This window comes from Notamacropus eugenii, chromosome 3 (genome assembly GCF_028372415.1).
Source record: "Notamacropus eugenii isolate mMacEug1 chromosome 3, mMacEug1.pri_v2, whole genome shotgun sequence".
Classification (NCBI taxonomy): Eukaryota; Metazoa; Chordata; class Mammalia; order Diprotodontia; family Macropodidae; genus Notamacropus; species Notamacropus eugenii.
In genome coordinates this window covers 81,692,873-81,713,055 of record NC_092874.1, presented here as the reverse complement: position 1 = coordinate 81,713,055, position 20,183 = coordinate 81,692,873, and positions in this window count along the sequence as shown.

The following is a 20,183-nucleotide window of genomic DNA, read 5'->3' as shown; positions in this document are numbered from 1 at the left end:
ACATTTATAACTTCCAAGAACCCTGAAGATTTCACCTGCAAGTGATCATCCCATCTCTGCTTGAAGACCTCGAGGAAGCGACAATTTATGTCATTCGTGGATCGTTCCAGTTTTTAGGAAGTATTTCCATATATTGAGTCTAAATGTGCCTCTCTTCACCTTCTGCTCACTACTTCTACACCTATCCTCTGGAACCAAGTGGAATAAATCTGATCATGTGCCCATGACAGCCCTTCAAATAGGTAATATGCTCACCTTAAGTCTTCTTTAGTCTGGGCTAAATATTTTAAGTTCCTTCAACTGATCTTTATATGGCATAGACTTCACTGCTCAACCATATTGGCTACTTACTTCTACATGCTCCCTCCCCCAATTTATCCATGCCCTCTCTCTATCAGTGCATGTCAAAAGCAATGCTAAACTTATAGTTTTAGTGAAATACCTGGCATCTAGCGGGTAAAAGTTTTTCCCCAAGTCACATAGACAGTATTTATCTTGAACCTGGGAAATCTTGACTCTGAAATTAGTTCTCTATCCACCCTGTTATGCTTCATTTCACATGGTATAAATTTCATGACCGTTGGATTAAACTGAATAGTGATGTAGCTGAGACAGGTCTTTTATCCTTGGTTTACATATATACATCAATTTTAATAGGAAATGGAGAAGGACTATGGTTCACTAGTAGTGAAACTTAAGGGTCAGGTGTCATACCCTTGTCCCAAGTCTTCATGCATGTGATTGTAGTCCTAGTGAGGTTAGAAGAAGGGGAGATGGAGAATTTGAGAAGTAGTGTCCATTAACTGTCATTTGGGAAAGTAAGTTTCAGAGTTGTCCTGCTTCATTTCCTCTAGAGGAGTCTATTGATTGTTAGAGACAAAAGAGAAGACAGGATTCATAAACCCCTAAATGTAGCTGTATAAGACCTCAGTTAAAGCATAAGTTGTGTCTCCTAAAACTCAGATTTCCCAAGGTCATAGAGACTATTTGTAATTCATTTGGGGGAAAAAAAGGATATTTGTGTTGAATTTTGTGTTTTGTTTTTTTTTTTAGTTCTGTACTGAATTTATTTGATGCAGACCACCTTATGACCTTATAGCTTGTCCTGGCTAGTAACTACCTGAAGTAGGTCTTCCTAACTCAAAGCCTAGCACTCTATGGTCAGTGCTTCTCATTAGATGTGAGTGCAAGCAAAATAAGATCTTTTGCTGTTTGTTTTAGTACAACGAAGTGCCTCTGATTGAATCTTGCCTTTATCAATCAAGAGTCTTTACTAGGAGTAAAGTACAGAAAAAAGAGTTTCTTTAACTAGAAACAGTATCTGTATTTGTATTATTAATTATTTTAATGTGATTAAAGATCTTCCCCACCCATTAATGGGTCTGCCCATTAAAGGGAGTTTAATTAGGGAAGATTTGTGGGAAGGTCCACAGCTTTTGTTAATGAGGCATTGGTTCTCAAGGGTTGTGATGCTCTCTGGCTCTAAAAAAGGTATAAATAAACTGAGTTGAGGTTTTACTTTGGGGCTTACTTACTGGAAGCATCCTGATGAATATTTGGTCACTGGATCCAGATGGCTCAGGAGGAGAAAGTGAGGCTGCTGACCTTGTATAGCCCTCCCTCACTTAAAGTGCAAGTCAGGTCATCATTTCTTGGATGTCATGGTCTTTTTTGAAAATGAAGGATGAACACAACAACTTACTGGAAGTGTTTGTTTGGCCAGATGAGGACTCTGGGAAGCTGCTAAGGAGCCCCCTGGGCTTTGAAAACCCAGATATCTCTGCTTTCCTCTCTGGTAACTATGGTCAGACACTTGGACCTATCCACTGAATTATGGTGAGGCAGAGGAAACTATGTCTGTTGATCTTTGATTTCTCTGTATTTTCTTTGAAGCTCAGGGTTCTGACTCCTCTAAACGAGGTGAATGATAGATGTGCTTGGTTGAAGGAATGATACACGTGCTTGATTAAAGTGATTGTTAACCTCTTGAATGTTGCTTTCCTTTTATGAATGCAGATCTAGGAACCTGTGATAACAGACCCCCCTGTGTATGTTGGGTACTTACGGATGCACTAGTATAAGCTTCTCACTTATTCCAACCTTTGGTTCTTCATTTATGTTATTTAATATGATAGACAAGGAATGAAACTGACCATAATCGAATCACAACTTTTCAGAGTATTAACTGATGAGCTGATAACATTTGGAGCTAGTGACTAAGGCATATTTTCCTAAAGCAAAGGAAATAGGTTTGTCTGAAAATTATACCAAGCTCTAGTTGCTTATCCAGTAATGGGATGCAAAATGCTCCCTGGAGGACTAAAATTAAACCTCTAGGACCTATAGCTACAGCAACAATAGCATGGAATGGTAATATTTTTATGTTAGGACAAGGGTGAGGAAAGGCTGAGAAGAGAGTGAGAGAAACTGGAAATTATGCCAAATGAGAACGAACAAGAAATAGTTAACCTGGAGAAGAGGAACTTTCAGAAGTGGGTTATTTTAATTGTCTTCAAGTATTTCCTAGTCTTTTATGTGGGAGAAAGAATTCAGTTTTGATGCTTGTTCCCATAGAGCTGAATTAAAACTAAAGGGTGAATGATAGGATCACAAAATTTGTAACTGGACCATACTTAATGAGGCCATCTGGTTCAACCTATTCCCCCATTTCATAAATGAGAAAATTGAGGTCCTGAAAGTTGATATGCCTGCCCAAGGTCAACAAATAGTAAATAAGAGAGTTAGAATATGAACCTAGTTCCTCTGAACATGTTCTCTGCTTCCAAATCTAGTACTCTTTCCAAATATCCTATATTGCTTCACTGAAACTTGTACCAAAAGATTTCAGACTGAAAGACTGACAAATGTGTTAACAATTAGAACTCATCAGAAATGGAATTGGGCATAGTGACAAGTATTGAGGTTCTCATCTCTGAAGACTGACAATCAGAAGCTAGGACTTGGGAGGATATTGTGGAAGGGATTACTGTTCAGATATGAGTTAGATGAGCTGAATCCTGAGGTTCCATTCAACCCAAAGATTCTGAGTGTCTTTATAAGATCATGAATATAGATACAAGGGTATGTTTCAGAATGTTTCAGTGAAAAAGTTCTGCTCTGATGCTCTGCCTTTACAATCCTATTACACAATTAAACTTTTTAATTGCATAGTATTTTGCATTCTTCTTTTTTTGTTGTTGAACATGTCTTTCTGCCCAATCAGTATGTAAGCATCGCAAGACTGTCATTTTTCCCATTATATTCCACAGTCATTAATATAGTTCAGTGCCCATATTAGACTACTAAAGAATACTTGTTGATTGATTGACTGAAAGTAATTTTCAAATAAAGATATGGCTATGTTCAATGGAGGAAAAAAACTCAATAAATGTTGGGGGTTTAAGCTCAGTTCCATGTGGACAGTCTCGGGCGGGTAAAGGTGAGAACTTCTAAACCTTAGAGTTCTCATGAGGCCCCCCAGGGAACAGCAGGGAATTGAGGTGTGAGACCGGGATATCTCGTGCATTTCCGCCTCTTCCCGTGAGAAACGTGATGGGAGAGAGCATCCCCGCCTTTGAGATTGGCCCAGATCTGGGCACACCTATTGTTATCTAACAGGCACGGTATTGAGGTGCAAACTATGTGGCAGGAGAGCTTAAGTAGGGTCAGGAAAGCCCGAAGGCGCTCTTAGCGCTGAGGGACCCTTACAGGACAGAAGGCCCCTCTCCCCTCTCTCCCCACTTCCACTTCTGCTTTCATTCTCTTACTGTAAGATCTTTGCCTCCTTGGGAGATTTCTCTCTCTCTCTTAAGGAAGAGTTCCCCCTGCACATGTAACCAAGACCCTGAATAAAGCCTAACCCTTGTTCGACTCCGGAAAGTCTCTTCTCTCATACGTTTATCCGGTTTGGCCAGCCGAAGACCTGCGATAGGTAAGGTAAGACTTGGGTAGCCCTCAGGCCTCTAGGCCTGGCAGTTGGCGCATTCCAAACAGGGACAGGCACAGATATCCTGGGTGGTTGGGACACCCGGAAGGGGCTGTGAAAGACGCGAGTCCCGAATCCTAGATTCGGAAGGAGAGAAAGAGTGAGTAGCTTCCCACACCCATGGGAAAAGGGCAGGGATGGGGAATCAATTGCCAGTAATAAAGCCAGAAGAACAGGAGGTCTGGGCTAAGATACTTTACAGGGAATGCAGGGAGGTGGGGGTCACTATAGAGTTAAACGACCTCCGAGAATTTTGTAAAAGGATTTGGAAGGTCTCTCCCTGGCTCAAGCAGACTGGAATATCAAGAGAAAGATGGGGAGCGGTCAGAGAACAAATGACCGCTTATGAACAACAATGCCCCGGGGAGCTGAAGGATTTAGATTTCCTGATATTCGGTGTGATTAAAAGCCTTTTGGAAGGCCCAGAGAGACCAGGGCAGGATTGGAATGAGAGTGGAAGCGGAGAGAGGGGAGGGGAGAACCCTGGCAAGCAGAAAGTTAAGGAGTGTAGAGAAAAAATTGGTTCGGAGCTCCATCTAGCAGATGGGAAAGGCCATTCAGGGGAGCATATACCGTGTCTTCCCTCTGCGCCTCCTTATAGCACGCTCCATACTGGAGCGGATAGGACCTACCTTAGCGGTCACTCAGTACCCCGGCACTGGAAGCTCAAAGAAAGCCAGAGACCAGTGTGGGGAATAGGAGGGTGCCAAAATACCTTAGAGACTATGCACCCGGTAAAGTGGGAGGCAGAGGATCGCCAAGGGACCGTATGGCCGTTGGTGATTCCAGGACTTAGTTTTAACATCTGGGGCAGAGACATCATGAGCCGCCTGGGGATGAGGCTATCAAATTTTTAGTAAGGGCCATTGCAGTTGCACTGGAGTCCCCACCCTTGAATTGGAAGTCAGACACCCCGATTTGGGTGGAGCAATGGCCCCTGACTCCAGAAAAACTCCAGGCACTACAAATACTGGTTAAGGAGCAATTAGCACCCTGGAATGCTCCTGTGTTTGTTATAAAGAAAAAGTCCGGAAAATTCAGGTTCCTTACAGATGTTAATTAAGCATTAGAGAGCCCCAACCAGCAATACCAAAGTAAACAGCCAGTATGCAGCCTTATCAACTTCACCTTAAAGGTGATCCTCGCTAAACAAAAAAGGGGAAGAGGTCGCCTAACACGATCAGAGCTTGATACAGCTGTCTCAAAAAACTCACATACTACTCCAGCTATGAGACATTTTGTTACTATTCCACGACAACCCCGCAAGGAAAGTAATACCCAGGCTGGAAATAAGGACACATGGGCCATGGTAAAGGATATGGCCTCAGGGAAATGGCAAGGTCCGTATAAGATACTATTATGGGGTCCAGGGTATGTTTGTGTCTCCACAGGAAAAGGGGATGCGTGGATTCCCATTAGAAGGATCCGTAGGTGGAAACCGGTGTCGGAGACGACGGAGACGCAGGAAGCAGAGACCCCGGAGACCCCGGAGAAGGACCATGCACCACCTGAGTCTGCTACTGACAGCTTTGACCCTGCTGCCCAGAGAGGAAGCAGCACTCATCCCAACCACTGACATTGCTGCCCATTCCATCTAAGCATCTCCTTTCAGCGGCTGAAGGAGGACTTTGATATCACGAACCCAGGACACACGGGGGGTGACCAACTTTTCGCCTGAATACCACAGGCTTGGCCGTTGAGGTCCTTTTGCATGACTGAGGGGGTGGTGATGTGTAAGGCGCCAGCACTGAGCTACTTCTCTTAGAATATGCTTTGGAATTAGTGATTGCACTTCCTCTTGTTGTAATTCAGCCATTTAGTTTCATCTTTGTTTTGTTGGATGCCTCTCTTTGTCAGTTGTTGTGCTAGCTGCAGATTTCTGTGTAAATGAAGTTCTTGTTGTGGGGTACTCATATGCTAAAGGCCTCCCTAACCCACTTAGCCTCCAGCTGCTATTTGCTCTAGGACCATGTGCGCTCTGCGCAAAACAAAAAAGGGGAGATGCTGGGGGTGTAAGCTCAGTTCCATGTGGACAGTCTCGGGCGGGTAAAGGTGAGAACTTCTAAACCTTAGAGTTCTCATGAGGCCCCCCAGGGAACAGCAGGGAATTGAGGTGTGAGACAGAGCTATCTCGTGAATTTCCACCTCTTCCCATGAGAAAAGTGATGGGAGAGAGCATCCCCGCCCTTGAGATTAGCCCGGGTCTGAGCACACCTATTGTTATCTAACAGGCACGGTATTCAGGTGCAAACTATGTGGCAGGAGAGCTTAAGTAGGGTCAGGAAAGCCCGAAGGCGTTCTTAGCGCTGAGGGGCCATTAGAGGACAGAAGGCCCCTCTTCCTTCTCTCTTCCTTCTCTCTTCCCTCTCCCCTCTCTCCCCCTCTTCCATTCTCCCATTCTCCCATTTCCATTCTCTTACTGTAAGATCTTTGCCTCCTTGGGAGATTCCTCGCTCCTAAGGAAGAGTTCCCCCTGCACATGTAACCAAGACCCTGAATAAAGCCTAACCTTTGTTCGACTCTGGAAAGTCTCTTCTCTCATATGTTTATCCGGTTTGGCCAGCCGAAGACCTGCGATAGGTAAGGTAAGACTCGGGTAGCCCTCAGGCCTCTAGGCCTGGCAAATAAATAATCATATTGGGGAGGGCAGCCACCGGGCCTGATTGATATAATTCCATTTTCCTTGGAGACCTGCTGGCAAAACCACATAAGAAAATAATATATCCCAGTGATTTCTGAACCTGGATACATTTTGTATGTCATATAAATAAAAAGAAAGAGGAGAAAAGATCTGAATTGGGCTTATGCCAGGTTTGTGTGCACATGAGAGAAAATGGTGGGGGCCTTTTGCTATATTTAGCCAAAATTTTAAAGGTGGCTTTTGAGTAATGTCTGTAGATGTAGCCAACATGGAATGATAGTGCAAAATTTTCTTTTCACTTGCCTATGAATAACCTAGAGAAACAGTATCTGAACAGCATGTACATTCTGCTATCAAAGAAAGCAAAAAGAAAAACAAACAATGAAAAAGAAAACAAACCAAAACGGGCAGGAAGAACTGTTGACTCCAGAATGATTTTCTTCATGAGTTGAATCCAAAATATCTCCCAAATTTCTTTTAAACCATGAAAAAAGAAGCTAATATTTTCCACTCTAGTGAGTCTGTAAGCAGAATCAGTAATATTTATGAAATTTGTTTCCAGAATGGTACAGGTGTGGGAATGAAAGTCCAAAGAACAAGACAATAATTTGAAAAGCCCCATGCTCACTATATTTAGCTATATGCAGAAGTTCTTCAGTACTTTATTAACAATGAATTCACTTATTATAATGGAAGGATATATTAGCATATTTATAATTTTATCCTTTGTGCTTGGCCAATAACTTTCAGTTTTTCTAATTTGAACAATCTTTTATTTAAATTTAACTACTTCCCCATTGCAAACAACACCATTGACCTTAATGTCAGACAACATTATCTGCTCAGTAATTTGCACCAATAGTCTCATTGTATTCCTTTTAGCAAAGAAGCTTATCAGGGAAAGTCAGGGAGAGAGAAATCCTCCATTCTTTTTGTAAAAGAAATGGAAGTAATAAAACAAAGATTGGATATTAAGAACTAAGACTGGGCAAGCATATAATACAGGTGGCAGAAAGCACTAGAATGGCAGTATTTGCTACCAGTGCTCTAAGTAGCACAAGCAAAGTGCTACATAGGGCAGAGTTAGGTTATGGTGGGCTTCAGAAAACCTTCAGTTTGTGTTGCTTACTCTGTATACTTGAGACACGATGTGAAAGGTATAAAAGGACATGTGAATAACTTTGGGGTGCTTAGGAAAATCACTGACAACTTGAAGGGTAGTCACTGGAGATGATGAGCTAATTATTTCACAATTGGGGCATTGAGGTAAGAGAGGCAGGTTTCAGAAGTCTGCAATATATATCGTTTAGACAACACTCCCCAATATATTGTTCAGACAAGAGCAAACACAAGTCCATTGGACTAAGCTTCCCCCTCCCAAGAGCTGGGTATCAGGAAGATAAGAATATTTATCAAAGAAACAGAAATCCTGAGAAGAGGAGAAAGGAAAAGAAGAGACCCAGAGAAATCCAAGTGGTAGAGTAGAGGACTAGATATGGTCCCTGGAAAATTGTAATGTGCTCTGAGGCAGAGATAGAGCACTGGAGAATAAAAAAATCATTGGCCTAGTAGAGAAGGAAAAGAAGGGAAGAAGAGGAAAAGGAACAACTGAAGGAAAGAAAGAAGGAAGAATTAAAGGAAAAGAAGGATAGAAGGAAAGAGGAAAGTAGGAAGGAGGGAAGGAGAAAAGGAAGATAGAAAACAGGAAAAGAAAGAAGGATTTTCCTTTTCCTCTAGTTTCCTTCCCAGGCTAAAAGATGAACATTGTCCCTTTCCCCATAGAGATATGTAACAGTGCATGTTAGATGAAAATATTTAATAGTAAGGTCTTTTGTCAAATTTAGCTTCAGGGATAAAAGGCTAGCTCGTTGTAAATCGTTCTAATCAGATTATTATAAATGGTTCGAAATATACTCTCATTCTAAGACTTGTAACTTTTTGTGTATTTTTTAATAGGGAAGAGAGTGGATAATGTCTTATTTTAAATGGAAATGGATGTATTTAGTAATCACAAAATACAAAATTAAAGTCTAGATAGCAGTTTAAATCTTTCAAACTCATATTAAAACCTAATTTTTGCCTTACCATTCCTATAGAGGCATATTAGAGCTGAAGGCAATCTCTAAAGCCCTCTAGCCCAATCCCTTCACTTTACACATGAAGAAACTGATGCCCAAGGAAATTAAGTGATTTACCCCAATTCACACAGGTAGTGAGTGGCACAATGGGTATGTGAACCCTTCTCCTCTGACTCCAAAACAATTGCTATTTCCTCTGTATGGTTACCTGTCAGACTCCAGAGTCAACCATTCAAGCTAACCATCCAACAACATAACTATTTTTGCATCCTAAGTGTAGACTACCCTTTATAGATCCAGAACTTTCATACCATAATTTTCCATGAAGTCTCTGATTATAGAATTTCAAATTGGAATAGATCTTAGAGGTAAGTAAACCCCTATCAGAGGTCAACATTTCTTCTTTATCTTCCCCAAAATGTGGTCACTGAGGATTCTTTGTACAATAGGGTGCACAATAAAGGAGGTAATAATTCCAGTGCTGGAAGCAATGTAACTTGATTCATAAATCTCCATCCTTAGAACCAGGAAAACCCTGGTGCAAGTTCTGACTCTAATTCATGATGGTTGTTTAACCCTGAATAAATTTCTTAATCTATTAAGTGCTCTCCTCAACTGTAAGGATGTGTTACAGTAGAGATGGTACTATTCTTAGGAGGTAGAAGGAATTTCCCTATCTGGGAGTTCCCTTTAACTAAACAAGTCATGTTCTAGTAACAGAGAAGTTACGGGAAGTCCTTTCCATTTTTCATAGAACTCTGTTTAAATGTTCGTCTTTACATTAATATCAGCCTTGCAGAAACATCTTTTCATTGATTGTCCTTATGCCCTCTGGACACCAGTGAAATAATTCTAATGCCTCCTCCTTATGATAACCCGTTGAAAGATAATTATTTTCTATTATATTAATAATGCATTATTAATCAGAATCCAGCCTTTTTACTTCCTCATTTAGAGCCCAGTCCCAGTAGGTCAATCAGTCAGTCTCCAAAGGACATGGCTGTTAGAAGAGATTACCCTTAATCTATTGGCAACACAATCCTCAATCTTGGGTGGGATCCCACCCAACTAGGAGACTTTACTTCTGTTTAGAATATAAACAGAATCTAATCTACGTGAACTCCTGCCTCAAAATAATGAGCCCATGCCCTTCTATCCCTCCTTTGAAGTTGAGAGTGACCCAGCTCATCAAAGAGAAAACCAACCAGAGTGGTCTGGATGGAGATAGATTCTTCTTTTCAAACTACTGGAGGCAAATGAATCTCATGATCTGGCCAGTTCTCAGCCAAGGAGTTAAAGACTTTTAGCCCACCTCCTCCTTAAAATGTCTACCCATTAGGGTTAATTTCTCTTGGCGGGGTCATTCCCTTTAAAAAAAAAATTAAGGCATTCAGTATCTCCATTGGGAGTTTTTATTTACTAAGAGAAACCACTGATTTATTGATTATTGATTATCTATTAATAACCAATTTATTGATTATTAGGTAGCCTAACTAATTATTAATTACCCAGAAACTGTCAGAATTTTTTCATTTATCAAACCGTCATACATCTAAAGATATCCATATTATTCCCTCCTAATAAGTAGTGCATGAAAATCAATAGTTCTATCATCCATTCACATTCCATTATTTCAAGGCTCATCATCATACTGGCTTCTGCCTTCTGGATGCATTTCATTATGTTGTTAAAGGGAAGCAATAATGAGATAAGGACCCAGTTTTAGGTCAGAGGTAGTATTAAGTTCAAATGCTAACTCTGTACAACCTCATGTAAGTTATCTTCCATTTCTGGACCTCACTTTCCTAATTATTCTCATAAAATTGTGGGTTTTAGACTGAATGACTTCTAAATACTCTTCCAACACTAGGTCTATAGTTCTATGTGTCCTGTCCATCACAAAGTACAAATAAGAATGGGGACAGAAGTTGTGATTTCAGAGGTTAAAGGGAACTCCCAAAGCCAGAATTTCCTTCCATCAGTTCAGGAAGCACCTTCTCTGTAACTAATAGCCTTGGAGATTTGAGTAGGGGCATTCAAGGAAAAACAACTTGCGTAGGGTCAAAAGACCAACATGAACTAGAGCCTTAACTTGAATTCAAGTCTTCATGACTCTAAGGATGGCTTTTTATAAATCAAGGTACAATGATTTCTAACTTCTAACATTGGCCTTATTGCCTCCTTTATTACAAGCCCTGTTATGTGCAAGATTTTATTAGCTTTTCTGACCATCACAACCTAGTATTGATTCACATTGAACTTGTGGCCAACTACAACCTTCCATTCTCTTTTTATATCAACTGGTGTTATTTGATGTCATCATTCTGTTCTTCCATGATTCAGTTTTAGACTTAAGCACAAGATTTTGCATTTATCCCTATTATATTTCCCCATTAAATATAGCTAGTCATCCAGTCTGTTAAATCCATGTGGGATCCCATTAACCAACATTTATATTCTCATTTCCTGTTTCTTTCTCAGCTTTGTCTTACATGTTATTCTGATAAATATTAAATTTATGTTGCCCTACAAATCATTTATATGGATGTTCTACAGGAAAAGCCCATGTACGCGCCCACGTGCCATATACCACTAGAGATTTTTCTCCATGCATATTTATTATTCATTAGTTGAAATTCTTTGTGTGTGATTTTCAGCCAGCGTTAAGTTCAAATTTCTCAGTGTTTGCTGGAAGGAATGCCTCAGTAAGATTTTGACTCACTAGATCAGAAAAAAATTATCTAATTGCTAATCTACTAGGATCATAGCATCATAGATTTAAACACTGTAAAGTAGCTTAGAGAAGTTTTGGATTAATCCACTTTAGAAAACTGAGGTCCCAAGAGGTCTTGCCAGAGGTTAAGCTTGTAGGAAGTAGCAGAGGCAACATTAAAACCTAGTTCCATTGATCCTAAGTTCCATGTTCCTTACTCTACAACATGCTGGACAATAACATTTGCATGGCAGAACTTTCCTTAGCTACGTCCTGCTGGTTCCTAGTGATGACTGCTTTTATTTCTAATATGCCTAAGCCACCACTTTGATAACTCATTCTGCAGTTTTTTCAGGGATTGTCCTTAGCTCAATGGTCTATGGCATTATGATTCTATCTTTCTCCCATTTTTGAACATTTAGAAATATTCCTATATCCAGTTTTCTGGGACCTCTTCCATTTTCCATGATTCTTCAGTTTACTAATAACACTTCAGTGATCCTATCTACAAGTTATTTTCAAAGTTGTAATGAAATTAGTCTGATCCAGGAGACTTGAACTTATTTAAAATAGCCAGGTACCTCTTACAACATGATGACCTAACAATGTTTTCTCAGTTATGTTCATCTTACTCTTTCCAGCCTAAACATCATTGTTTTTATATAGATAACAATAATGAAAATAGGAGTTGTGATTCTGCCTCTTCTGTCTTATTAGTTAGCCTTAGAACAATGACCTGAAGCAGTAGGCCCATTCTTCTCAGGTTTTTCATGGCCAATATGTACTTTAAAATGTGTGTGTTTAGGGGAAAAGGGGAGGAGCTGTGTAAAGGTTTGAGGACAAAAGAGAAGGTTTGGAATAGCTGCTGGGGGTTGAGATGTAATGAAAAGTCAAGCAAATGGGAAAAGGATCCCTGTTCAGTATTGAGAGTCTAGTTATTGTTCCATCACATACGTATGTAGTGGCCTGGTCAGAATGATTTGTAGAATCATATATCTAGTTAAAAAAAGAATCTAGTGATTGTCTCCTATGGCATTCAATAGCAAATTAGTAGGAGCAGAGTGTATGTAAAGTAGAGGTAAATTGCAATTATAATTAGATAGGGTATGAACCTCAGTGGGACAAGGATCTCAAGAGTGAGGGATATCATATAATTGAACTAGTTAACAGTAGAGTTAAGACTATGAATGGAGAAGGGTACTGCTTATTAAGAGTCTTATATTCTTACAGGGAGAGGAAGCAGATAAATAGGGCTATATGCCACGGAATAGAATATTTGGAGATTCACAGACATGATGAATTGATCCACCCTTGGTAAGGTATTGGCAGAATAGGATTTGGGGATAGAAATAACATTTACTGACTTCTTGTAGCATAGGCTGGGCTAGTGTTTTTTCCCCCATAATGCCCTGCCATGTAGGCTAGATTAGCTTTTCCTAAGGCACTAGCCTACTCTAGAATAGGGTATTTTTTTTTCCTTTAGAAGATATTGAAACTCTCATAAAATTTTAACTGATCTAGGCAGCTAAATTTCAGATCATTGATTTAACTTCATAATGTGCTAAGAACAAAAGTTAGTACATGATGAATGAGAAGTCTAAATCCTTAGGCTGCATACTTGGTTCAAATCAGCATGCCCTCATGTAAGGTAAAAGAGACAGAGAAGATGCTCCCAACTGAATCAATGTTGCAGGCTATTGCTAAGGAAACTTCCTTGTGTTAACTGTCACTTTGTCTACAAGTGTCTCATTGCTTTACAGACTGAAAGTGGGGCATCATACTGGTCTGAATCAGCACCAGCTTACATCAGATATGAAACATCAAGCATGGTCTCAAGTATGCATTGAAGTTATCCATGGTTATTACTCAGTTCTGATTGTCTGAGGACCTCTTTATTGGATTAGCTCCTCACAACAAGACTGGTACCTGAGAACCTGGCCCTGGGCAGGCTACTAGTAGTCAAAGGGTATGTATCTGGGTCTGCGGTTCATGGTGACATTCTGGTAGTAAGAAAGTCTGGCATTCTGAAACTCTATGGCTATGTATAGTTGAGGCCTTTTTTCAGATGGTTTGGTGGATTAGAAAATATGTTTGGATAAGCATTCCTTATCACTATTTCCTTTTTTTCCTTTCTGGTTTTGTGTTTTCTATTAGGAAAGTATCAATCATTATTTGTTACCTGGCTGAGAAATCTGTAGCATTTTCCTATAATGATGTAATTTCTGTGTCAAATCTCCTTTCATTCTCACTTAAAAGCTCCCCACCATCAGATTCATGAATCTGTATTCTGATGCATATATACTTTAACATATTATCATTCTTGATTTTCTTTTTTTTTTCATTTTTTTTTCTTTGAGGAAATATAAATATCCTTCCAGCACCATTTCTCAGCCAAGTTCCATTCTACTGGTGATTTATTTTGAGGCCATATTTACACTTTTTATTGATATTCACTCATTTAAAAATTACTAGTAATCAGAGTCTTCTGAGGTTTGTAAAGCATTTTCATTTTATGAAGATAAAATTGAGGCAGACAGTTCTTACCTTGGCTACAGTCACACAGGTTGTAAGTATCTGAGGCTGAATTTGAATTCAGATCTTTCTGGCTCTAGGCCCAGTGCTCTTTCCACTGAAGCATCTACATAATACTCTAAGTGTTGCTACAGCAAAATCTGTCACAATAAAAATTTTCATCTACTCTTTTCCAAGGTATTTCCTAATATGAATTACTGAGTACCTGGTAGCTTCTTGGGCAAGCTTCTTTTTGTTTATACCTATTTGCCACCTGCCAGGAAAGCCACATTTTAGTTGGTGTGTCCCTGGGTCTCCATGGTCAGCAAGGTCAGGCTAATTTGACTTGTTGTGGGCAATAAGCACCAGGCTGCAACTTAGCTTAGTTAGCTCAGCAAGGTCTCAGCTTAGCTCTTTAATAAAATCACTGGATAAAATTGCAAACTCATAGAAAATTCCTAAACCTAGACTAGAATAAGTAAAAATCATTTAGTCACCACTTTTCCCCTTTCTTTGCTTCAATTATTTGCCATAGGATGCTGGGACTTCAAGCTACTCAGAGTATATTTATCTATCTACCTATCACTTTATCTATCAATCAATAATTAATTTACAAATATTTATTAAGTTCCTACAACATGCTAGGCTCTGTAATAGGTGATGGGCATACAAGTATGAAGATTGAAATGATTCTTACTCTAAATGAGTTTACATTCTAATAAATGCAATAAAATAACATTATTAATAATACATAATTAATAATAGATGATAAAAACAATTTCCTATACATGCTGATATTAGCCCAGCAATTACTTAGTTACTTTTATTCGCTGCTACATTTTCCAACCCATAATTAATTTTCCCTTTCCTTTAGGCTGTCTAGGACGTTTCAAAATATGCTTCTTTGTATTACATGTATGAAAAGGACAAAAGGTTGCCAAGGGCAGATGAAAAATATAACCATTCCAAATCATACAATTTCCATTATCAGTTGTCTACAGGTAATTTACATTTTTGAATTGACATTAGAGATGGTTGTAGTTTCTAAAAATGGCCTTAATAGAAGGAGAACATGTAAAGCTATATACCTAAATGTAATGGATTGTAATTAAGACCATTGATTACCTGGTCCAGATTTGCCCTACATACCTTGGCACTATGACAGAAGTTGCCCTCAATATGCTTCCAGTTTAATTATTGACTTATTCTATATCATGAGAAATATTATGAATTGAAATTCATTGGATCCAATATTTTTATAAGTATGGATTTAAAACACCGCATGTTTCCCTTAGGGTTTAACTCTCAAAACCAAAATGGTATGATGCCTATATCAACATTTTGACCTTGAAATACCTACAGAGAAAACAGGTAGAGTTTGTTAGTATCAAAACAACGTTGGTGGGTTATAAGAAAAAATGGGATATAACACAAGTTAATTTCACTCAACCAGAAGAGTGCAGACCTACAACTTTAATTCATGATGGAATCTCTCAGGTTTCCATGGTAATAGAAAGTGGAGAGTTTTCTCATGAAGCAAGCTAGAAAAAGAAATGTATTAGGTGATTTTTTCAGACATCAGCAAGTTGTTACTCATAGACTCAGTCCTAGAATCATGGAACTTGAGAACTGAAATGGATATGACATAATTTAGTCTTACCTTATTTTTCAAATGAGGAAATTGAGGCTGACGTGGTCAAGTCATGTATTCACGGCTAATTGGCTGCTTAGTGGCAAAGCAGGCCAGTGATCCCAGATTCCCTAGTCTGCTATTTTTTCCACTATTGTTTCATATTTATGTTGGCCTGACACTACTCTGAAAGTCAGAGATGAGTAAACTTAGTTTAGAAGAAAATATTTTCTCAAAGATTCCTAATAAAATTGTTGTGTTCGCTTACTTCATCGTCACAGATTCCATTTTCTCTATGCCTAAGGAAATAATCTTGGTGAGTAGTGGTAGGCAAAAAATCCACCACTTGATATCAAATCTTCTGATGGTATGATACTTCCCTGACTATATGTAGTCTTTGTTAATGTCACCTTAGATTTAAAGAGAGCTGGTAGGTCTTAAAATTTTGACCTCAGAGAAGGTCATTTCTATGTTAGAAAATTTCTTTTAGATGAGAATTAACCCTGATAGATTTGCTTTTGTAACTAAGTTAAAAAACATATGAGTAGGGATTCACATGCATAATTTTCATCTTTCATGAAGGCAGATATTCCTTATTTTTCTTCATCTTACCTTGTATGTAGGAGCACGTAGTTTTAATGTGTGAGTTTCTAAAGGTGATTAGTTGTTTTTCTTTTAAATTTCAAGGGTATATTCATAAAAAGAATCATCAGAATGGTATAGCATCATGTCAATGATATTGAAGTATGTACAATGACTTTATTTCTGATTTTTGGTATAGCCATTTTAAAATAAGTACCTCTATAAATAATCCATCTATTCAGAGTGTTAAATGATGAGTAAAATTTAAAATGGAGGGAACATTCAGAGCTTGATAGACTTTTTCTTCAAGGCACTTATGGCATGGGTCTAGTCACATAGGAAGGAATAAAAGATAATATGAAGTTACACTAGCTCAGACAAACCACAAATGTGAGGACTTCTCCTGAGGTTATAAGAGTCTACTGTCATATACTTGTGTGGATAGGTTCTGGAAACTTATTGATATACTTGTTGATAAACTTTATTGATATAAAAGCTTGACCAACCAATCAAAGCTGAGTGGTAAGACAGGATTGGTAGAGTGATCTTCAGTGATGAGTATTGATTATCCTATAACATATGGAGTGAAAAAATGTCTCTCTAGAGACATCTAGAAAACACAGCAGATAGAGAACATACTGGGCCAGGATATAAAATGCTTAGCACAGTATCTGGAACATAATTACTTAATAAATCTTTGTTTCCTTCCTTCCTTCTAGAGTAGCCAACCTATTTTGATCTGTTATCCACTCTCAGAAACCCCACTCCTGCTTTCAAAATTTCTAGAGCATTGTCAGAAGTGGGAAAGAGTTGATGAGCTCTAGACTGGTTATACACTTAGTCTTTTTGGAGTGAGTATGGTAATAGAGGATAGAGCAGGGTCTCTAGTGTGAGGTGATCTGCATTCAAATATTGGCTCTATTATCACCTTGACAAGGTATCTGTATCAAGGCACTGTTTCACTGTGACCTTGGGGATATCCATTCACCTTCTTTTGTATTAGTTTTCTCCTCTTAAAATGGAGAAATTAGACTAGATGTGATAGCCTCTGAGGTCCTTTAAGCTCTAAACTTTGATTGTGCAGACTTCCTTAGCTTGGCACAGCAGAGTTTTGGTCGATAGGGTTGCTCTTGTTATTGTTGATGTTTTTGGTGTGTGGAATGAGTGTTCAGTTATTTTGGAGCATTTGATCATAGTCACCTGAGTATGGACCCTAATTGAGGTGGATCTAATTTTACCTGGATCAGAATTGCTAGGGTGGTAGCAGAAGGGAAGAGTTTGTAGAAGCCTTTGTGCAGTTTTCCATTTTGGGGTCAGCCCATCACAGACCCGACATTTTGAATTGTAAAGAACTTGGATCACTGCTTTGCTTCACTAAGATGTTTTAAGAGTGGAACTGAGAGCTTTAAATGTTAATTCAGTATGGCTACCATAATTTTATGAATGTAGTTCTTGTTTGTCCAAAGTTATTTCCAAGAGAACTATTTATTAAGATAAATGCCTAGATATTCAAATTCAGGTTCCTTGGTTGATTGATATAGAAGTTATATCTTATTGAAATTTGCTGTGTTCCTTTCCAAAAACCTATGACTTTCCTTTAAAATAGTTCAGCTACAAAATTTTTACTAACTACCTCAATGATTTCTAACCTTCATGCCACAAATCTCTGAGGGGATGAGGGTGGAGCACTAGTGTGGAATTTTTGCAAAGGATCCAACTTATTAAAAAATTTTGTCTAATAAGTAAATATACTTTCTATAGAATAAAAATATGCCCTCATAAGAGTTGGGGGAGACCTGTAAATACTGTACACAAATTTCTTGCAAACATGTCTTCCATATATATACATTACTGTTTTTAGAATAGGTGTGTATTTGTAATGACTGACAAAATACAAATTCATTTAAATGGGTAATTTAATCCTCAGTAAATTTATGTCAAATATTTTATAAATCAACAGATACTGATAGTACCACTGCCATCATTTGGGGTTGTGTAAAATAATTGATACTAAAAAGGTGTCTTCAGCCTCAGAAAGATTGGAAAATAGTGAATTTAACAAATAAAGACTACCAGGAATACACAGAAAATGGATTTTGTGAGAGACAATTGAGGAAGCAAAAATGTAAGAATGAGAAAAACTTTATGACATTAAAGATTGTGTTGAAATGAATCTAAGAAAGACTTTTTTCTTGCTGTATAGGCCATAGAAATCAACTCTCTAGGGAACCAAAACTATGGTGTCATCAAAGCTTCTGTAACAGGATTACATGAAGCTGATTAATGTTAATCAAATATAACATAATATGTATTATATAAATATAATATAAATTGAAACCAATTTCTATTTTCTACAACAAAGATCAGTGTTGCCAATTGGTCCTAGAATAATCACAAAGATAGGAGGATCCATTAGTAGAATCCTTCATATTTTTTGGTAGACTATAGTGTTAGTTGATTATCATCTGAATTCCAAATGATCCAATGGTTAGATTTCTACTGGTCTTCCATTTTTTACTTTACTGGTCTTTATTAATAGCTTCTTACAATGGCATTTTGAGGGCATATCCAAGAGACTTCCTGGACAATTATTACTTGGGTGCCATCACCTATTCATATACTCAATATTGCAAAGATGTGGATGTAGCTTTTTAATATAAATTATAAATTGTCTCAACCCAGGGCCAAAATACAAACTGTATTTCCAAAGAAAGGTGTTATAAAGTTAAAAAGAATATCTCCCTAGATAGGAACTAATTTATTTCACCCAGGATTTTACAAGTTTCTGAAGTTGTTACAACAACTATTTTTTTGTTTGTTCTTTTTCTATTTCTACACTTTACTTCAAAACTGTTGTTATATTACTTTCTTCAGGTTCATTCAAACAACACCACAGAAGGAATGTTAAATGATCAAGAGGAAATGAGGGGTTAACAAAGTCTTGTTTTTAGAGGGTACTCAGTGATTTAGAAAGTTGAAGAAGGAAGGACCTTTCTAGGTCCAAAATCATAGCTAAGATCTTTTCTTCTATAGTATTATATGTATATGTATGTGTATGTGTATGTGTATCTATGTGTATATGTATATGTATATACACACATCCATATGCATGTATATGTGTATGTATATGTGTATGTGTATATTATATACACATTCACATATATACATACATACGTGTGTATGTATGTATGTATGTATGTATATATTCAGAGTAAAAACTAACTTTAGGATGTATAAAGCCTCCAGAAATTCATGGTGATACTGCAGTAGACTCACATGCCTGGATGGCAGAGCCTTCAAAGACTGGCAAGGTTTTCCTACTGGTGGGTGAGGGACCTTGCAAGGTTAGTGATACATACACATATACTACATATGTACACACACACATATATGTGTGAGTGTTTGTGCACATATGTATATATATGTACGTGTATATACATATATACATACACATGTGTAATCAGATGTGGATATATCAAGATAATTATATGAAGACTAGGAATGTGTAGCAACAAATGTCTTAACTTGTGATGGACTGGGGACTAGTTTGTAACTTTGCACCATAGGACCCCTTAGAGATCATTTAGTCCAGTCCTCATTCTACAGGTGAGAAAAGTGAGGTCTTGTGAGGTATCAAGAATCGGAGACAGAATTCAAACCCAGGACTTCTGAGTTCAAGGATATTGTCCTCTCCAATATATCAGGTCATGTCTGAATGTGCGATCTTAAAGCATTCTTATCTACCTCCATCTCTCTTTCAAAGTGTTTCAGGGACTGGAGCCTACAGTTACACACTGTAGACTGTTTATATGATCTAGAACCCAAAGTACAAAGCGTATTTTTTTTGGCCAGGAGATGAACCTGTAGGGAAATAGACCCCACTGCAGTTAGGACTATCAAAAAAAATGTGCAGTGATGTTTTTCCCAGGTAGGAAATTTTGAAGAGTTACTCTTTATAAAACTTTTAGAGAAACTTATTAATTCTGACTTCTAGTTCTACTTCTTGCTGGCAAAGTTGATCGAGTTTGAACTGAATTAATATG